We start from the raw sequence: 6,384 nt of genomic DNA on the forward strand, positions 1-6,384 counted from the left end.
CCTGATGCAGCGCGCATGTGCTTATCTTCAGGATTGGGATATTAAGCAGCCTTTCTTGCCACTTGAACTTGAGTGTGTGACTTACAAGTCTTTTATAAATAGTTCTTTAATGCAGTTGCTGGAGCAAAATGCAAAGATTAAGCACTTACTGGGGCTTTTCTAGCTCAAGATTAACTTGAGAACACTGCAGAGAGAGACAGGGAAAATGTGATGGCTGATTGGGGTTTCAGAAAATAAACAGGTGCATTTGTCATCCTGAAGCCAGCGTCTAACACACCCGGCATTGTTGAACTGGCCGCCTGTGCCTCTCTGACTGGGAGAGAGGGAGGGAGGCGTGTTTCTACTTTGCCTGCTTATTCATTTTCTGCAGTCATTCATCTTGTGCTGGAGCTATTGAAACTGTAACAGAGTCTGGGAAGCGCTTGGCTTTTGAGTGCTGCCCTCTTATTGGCCCAGGGCGTCCTGCTCCTGGAGACTAATGTGTGAATACCATCTGCTCCGACAAGTTGGGAGTCTCTGAATTTTGCCTGGAGAGGCACCTTAAGCTAGGAGTGCGGACAAGGGGGAGCAAGCTTTCCCTTTTTTTTTTTCTTTTTTTCTTCTTGTTGTTTCGGATCCAGACTTGCCGTTGCAGCTGGGATTTTCTTTCCCTCCTCCTGAGAAACTTTGTTCGACGAGCGAGAGCGCTTGCACCTCTTTTTCTCTGCGTGGGCTTCTTGTCAGTTCAGAGTGTGCACAAAGTGGGAAACCAAACCAGTACAAAGCTGCATGCCATTTAAACCAGTTGATTTTGGCTCCAGCGCTCGAGATGGAACGGCCGAGTTGCTTTGAGACGTTGGTTCCAAAAATCTGACTTGTGCATCAAGGTAAGGTATTTGGGACAACCGAATTTCGGTATCAGCAGTGTCTCCAGCTGTCTGCTTTTCTGTTTGTTTGGGGAGGAAGGCACCTCATGTGTAAATGGACGGGTGCTTCCTGCAGGGGCCGAGAGGATCAGATGGCGTGGTTTTTTTTCTCACAGTTTGTTTAATCAGTCCCACAAAAGGAGCCGGGCTGGAGGGAGCTAACTTGGATGTTTACGGTTTTGCTCTTTTGTGTAGCTGTGGTTTTCCTGTAGGTCGTAAAGACAAACTTTGCCCAGAATAGAAATAGTGAATGTTTATGACGGCATAAACTTTGATGCCAGTGCAAAGCAAACTGTTTATAACCCTTTATTTCCCTGAATTTTAGGTATTGATTTTGTTTAAAGATGACTTTGGAAAACAGGTGTGTTTAGGCAGCAGTCCAGAGAAGCAAACAAGCAGCATGACTTTAACTCCCAACTTGAAAGGAGTTGGATATAGTTTCCGAGCCCTCTGAAACCTGTGTAATGATGACCTGGTGGTGTAGACTGTCACTCTCCACAGTTACTAACTATAGCCATCTCTTTACCCACAAGACTGCAGGCCTGACCCTAACCTGGGATCAAAGGTGATGGCCGGAGAGTCCAGAACGAGTGCTGCTGATCTCCAGCTTCAGCTCTGCATGTCACTGAAGCTCCTTTTTCTTCCTCTTCTTTCTCCTTGAAATTGGGATGAGTGGTTTTCTAAGATTAGAGTTTAACCAATCACTTGTATCTGTACAAGGTAGAGTCATTGCAGGGGGCACCTGAAATATTGACCTTTCATAACACTGCCGTTTCTCCCATAACTTAAATTATTCAGCATTACTGTCGTCTGTCCCAAGGAAAGGCTCTCAAAGCCAGCAAAACATGCATGGTGTGCCGTGTGCGTGTCTGGTTTGCTACCTTCTGTTTGCTGAAGGCTCCACTGTCATTTTACTTCAGCCAAATAGCTGTTTTCCAGCTCACTCGACCTTGTTGGTATCGTGTAATTTTACTGTATTTAAGCTGAGCTGATGAGAGAAATGTCCATGTGGCAGTGCATATTGTAAGGGAAACATTTTATATTAGAGCATATAAAATGGAGAAAGGAAAGGGGTCTATATATATGATATTTGTTGCAGCCTCACCTTCTGCAAGTTGCTGTCTTTTCCCCTTAAATAAGCCAAGAGGGAAAGGACTTTACAACCAAATGCCATATTTGAACACAAGTCTCCTGAACTTCCACTGGTTTAATGCACAATTAACCAGTATTCATCTGCAGCTTCACATATGAGGGGTTAATCACTTGAACTGGATGAGAGTTTTTTGACTAAACTTTGTCCCATCCAAAAAAAAAAAAGTCAGTTGTTCAAAAGCAAAACTTTTTGAATGAAGTCTTTTTATTGGGAAAAGTTGGCTGGATTGGGATGGAATTCCTGGTTGGACAAAAAGCAGGTAGCGATGCAGCTTGTCGCTGGTATGTGCTAACTCAACGGTTAGGTGTGAACTGACTCAATAAGACACATACTTTAGTACTCTATATGGTGCATATCTACCCTGCCTTCTGCCTGACTTCAGACTAACGTGGCTAACCACCTCTCTATTCCTGGTTGGAACAGCCTGGGAGTCGGGGTACTCGGGTGGCGGAGACCAAGTCTCTGTCTCAGCTGAGTTGGAGCAGAAACTTGTCCTGTCTTGGGTGAGTTATTGAGGCTTGACTGGAGCGGGTGGGTGCCTCTCCCTGGTTTTCACCCAAACATGACATGGGAAAAGTTTAGACATCTCAAAGTATTATGGGACAAGCAAACCACGTCCCACTTGTATACCTCAGCTGTCTGAGATGGGGATGGGCCTGTCTGACACAGTGACTTTCTGGACCGAGCGGAGAAAGGTGGTTCGCCGTGTTAGTCTGAAGCCAGGTAGAAGGCTGAATAGAGATGCACCTTTTAGACTCACTGATTGAATTATCTTGACAGCTCTTCTTAGGTATTTATACCTAAGTAGTCCATTGCCAAGAAGGTACAATCTGGATACCTGCTATTTTTCATAGAATCATAAAATCAATGAGTCAGAAGGGGCCTAGACAGATCATCTAGTCTGACCCCCTGCCATGGACAGGAAGGAGCACTGGGGGTGGGAGGGGTCATAAGACCCCAGCCAGGTGCCTATCCAGTCTCCTCTTGAAGATTTCCAGATTTTGTTGGGACTTGCCCCAGTGTTTTATGGTCTGGGGATTATTTCTTCTGCACATGTGTAAGTACGCAGCAAAGCAGAAGGAGTTCCTCAAGCTGCGATGTCCTCAGACAGAGAAGTGAAGATCATGGCATCATGTTGCCCAATTTAAATACGAGCGGCAGCTGCAGGAGTCCATGTTTTCTAGGTAGAGATAAGGACCCAAACTAGACTTAGGACGAGAGGAGGCAGTTTGGTCTACCGACAGGTATGGTGTTCTGGGCCTCGGAGCCATTGTGGGGAATAACTGATGTTTTTGGATCAACTTCTAAATGAGAAAACCAGGCAACCCCCCTCTGCAAAACACCATAACCCCCTTCCCCCCCACCAAAAAAAAACAAAACAACCCAACAACAACCAAACAAAACACAACTGGTTTAATCTAAAATGATTTTTTTTAACTTGCTCAAATGCAAAAGAAAAGCATGTTGTTTCTGAATCAAATGGAGCACAATGTTCGGTCCAGTACAGAGCACTCTGTTTCTGTTTCAGGTGTTTTTTAACTAGGGCAAAACAGTGGAAATGACAGGCTAGGCTTGGATACCATTCATAGAATAGGTGAGGAAGAGGCATGGACACTTCCTCTTGTACCCAGAAGAGCAGCAATTAAGAGCTTAACTTTGGATTCAGTTTCCTCCTTTGCCTCGGATGACATCCCCTGTCTCCCAGGAGAGTGCCCTGCTCTACTGGGGTCCAGTTACCCTCAGTTCTTCCTGTCAAAGTTGTTCTGCTTCGTATAGTCACTGGAGCATGGACTGCAAGGAATTGGCCTTCCAGGTGAATGGCCTATCCTGGGGTATTGGGCAAAACCACGGGTACCACCGCCAGGTCTCCCCTGCTCCTGGGTTGTTGGTCTGGCCCTGGAAAAAATCATGTTTTTAAGCCAATATTAGTTGGCCAATTTTGATTTTTGTGTGTGTGAATGAAGTATTTGCTGAAAAATATTTACTGAGTTTATATTTTATATTTTTATCACTGACTGACTTGGGCAAATCACTTCCTGTCCCTGTGTCTCCAGTTTTCCTCATGGATTTCTTATTTTTAAGTATTATTTCTCTGGAAAGTTGCTCTGAAGATGTCTTGCTGTGTAGTGTTGACAGTGCATAGAAGAAGGGAGCAGTGAACCTTAGCTGAAGACTCTAGGTCACGCTGTAACATGATGTTGATGATGACAATAGTCATCTTCGGGCTTACTTAAAAAAAAAAATATCACGGTGGCATCATTTTTTGTGTGTGTTTTGAAGGCAAGATATTAAAAAACCTGAATGTTTCTTTGAGTGGTAAAACAATAATAATAAAAAGCTTTGACTTGAAATTAGGCTTTCAGGAAATGAAACAAAATTGTGATTAAACTCTACAGCTTAAACAAATTAAGAGGCTACATAAAAAAATCAGACTTGCTTGGCACTTGAGCAGTCATGCGTTGCTTTCTAACAGATTGTTTTCGGGACTTCACAAACCAGTATACAGCACTGTACTGTAGGCTGAAAACTAGAGGGGTTTGGTGTTTGCTCTGCGGCATTTAATCTTCTTGCTGCCTGGGCTGTGTTCCTGCATGGATACACTTTGTGGCTGGTAGTGTTTGGACTGAAAGGCCCCTCTCTAGGCGTGAAAGGATGTCTGGGTGCTGTGCCAAGAGCTCCGACAGGAGATTAAGCAATGAACCACGTTAGCAATCCTGCGAACCATGACCTGGAGATTTACACCTCTTTTCTGGGCTGCAATTAATTCAGGCCCGACAATGCTCACTTTTTTTTGGCCTCTCCTGACCAGACTTGCCAGGCTTCTTGTGATGATTTTGTAATATGGACCTGCAGTTGGCCAGGGAGGGAGCTGAGACAGCAAAGGGTAATTTGATTAAGGCCAGGGTTGAACCTGAAAGGCAGCGCAGAATGTAAAGCTGTTCTTCGCGAAGGGCTTTCGGGGGGATAGACTTCTTTGCCATGTTAGACAAGAACTCAGGGAATTTGCAGCGTATACAGAAAGGACTTGTGAGGTGGGAGGTAGGAACATAGCACTAGAAGGGGCACCCCAGGCTATTAAGTCCAGGCCCCTATGTTTGCAGGCAATCATTAACCCAAGTAGTTGCCTAGATCGCTCCTTGGAGCCCTTACACACGACTACATCATGAGCACCTGGTAATCTGCCCTATGTGAAAGCAGAGGAGATGAGAGCACTGCCAAAACCCGGACTGCAATGGCAGGGAGGTAGTTGGGTAATTTCCAGGGATCTTCCAAGCATGTAAGGATCGTGCCCCATGCTACAGAAGAAGGCAGCCTCCCTCCTTCCCTGCCATCTAATCCCTGCCAGTCTGCCCTAGGAGTAAAGGATGGCATGCTTTGAAGTAGCTTTCCTCTGAGAGTGCTAAGCAGCGTTTTAGCTGTGGAGGCTTTGGTACGAGGATGCCCAAACAGCCTGACCTACAGTGTGCCATTTGCTCTGAAGAGAGACCCCATTCGGTGGGAGAGAAGGTAGAATCACAGCTGGATGGCACTTCTACTACGTTGTCTTGGTTATAAGCTGAAGAGTCCCATCTGTGTCATGATGAGAGAGTCCTTCCCGTTTATACGAGTCCTTGAACTTGGAAGAGCTACCAAAGGGCAGACCACTCCTAAGGCTAGGACCAGAAGTTTCTGCAAGGAAGCATCCAACAGGGGCTGCTTCTAATCAGGAGCTTAATGACAGCGTGATCTCTCTGACTTACAGGGCTGTGAGAAATGATTGCTCTAGAAAAGCTGGGAGGGGAAGAGCATCAGAGAATGGAGGAAGCTAATGGATTAAGCCCCCAAACACCATATGGACATATCTGTCTCCTTGGCCAAGATAAGTCTTTCGTCGGGCTTCAGTGCCAGTGTAATTCATTAGGAGCAAATGGAGCTCAATTGTTTTAAGGTTAGATTTGCTGCCCGGCTGGAGTGACAGCCTGCCTGTTTGCAGGTGAGATTTACACTGGTAATTTCTGGTGACTGCAAATTTACCGAACCTGGTTAGAAGCCTTTCTGTTCTCGCTCGTGCTTGTGATCAGCAAGGCCGCTGCACAGTAGCATTGAGGGCACAAAGCATGAACGAGAGACTCCCCTTTTTGAAAATGGACCCCTTTGGTCTGGGTTTTGGAAAGCTCTGGGGGAGGGAGGGAAAGAGACTATGTGGGCAGGGGAGTGTGATGCTGGTTGGTGCGGCTTCAGCAAGCAACGTGGCATATTAGGCACATGAGTAACTGCTGAATGATAATAGTTGGGGGCAAGCCTTGCAAAATTATGTTACTCCTCTGCACTGTCCAAACTTCTGGA

At 45.7% G+C, this 6,384-nt stretch overlaps 1 protein-coding gene across 1 annotated transcript in view; it reads left to right on the forward strand.

Moving 5' to 3' along the window:
* The first annotated feature begins 425 nt into the window (after positions 1-425).
* DAB2IP (DAB2 interacting protein) overlaps positions 426-6,384 on the forward strand; it is a 299,614-nt gene continuing 293,655 nt past the window's right edge. The window contains exon 1 of the mRNA XM_019510851.1: positions 426-866. The gene's annotated coding sequence lies outside the window, so the exon portion shown is untranslated. The remainder of the gene's footprint in view (positions 867-6,384) is intronic.

Source organism: Gavialis gangeticus, unplaced genomic scaffold, assembly GCF_001723915.1.
Source record: "Gavialis gangeticus isolate Ggan-Ray unplaced genomic scaffold, GavGan_comp1, whole genome shotgun sequence".
NCBI classification, from domain to species: domain Eukaryota; kingdom Metazoa; phylum Chordata; order Crocodylia; family Gavialidae; genus Gavialis; species Gavialis gangeticus.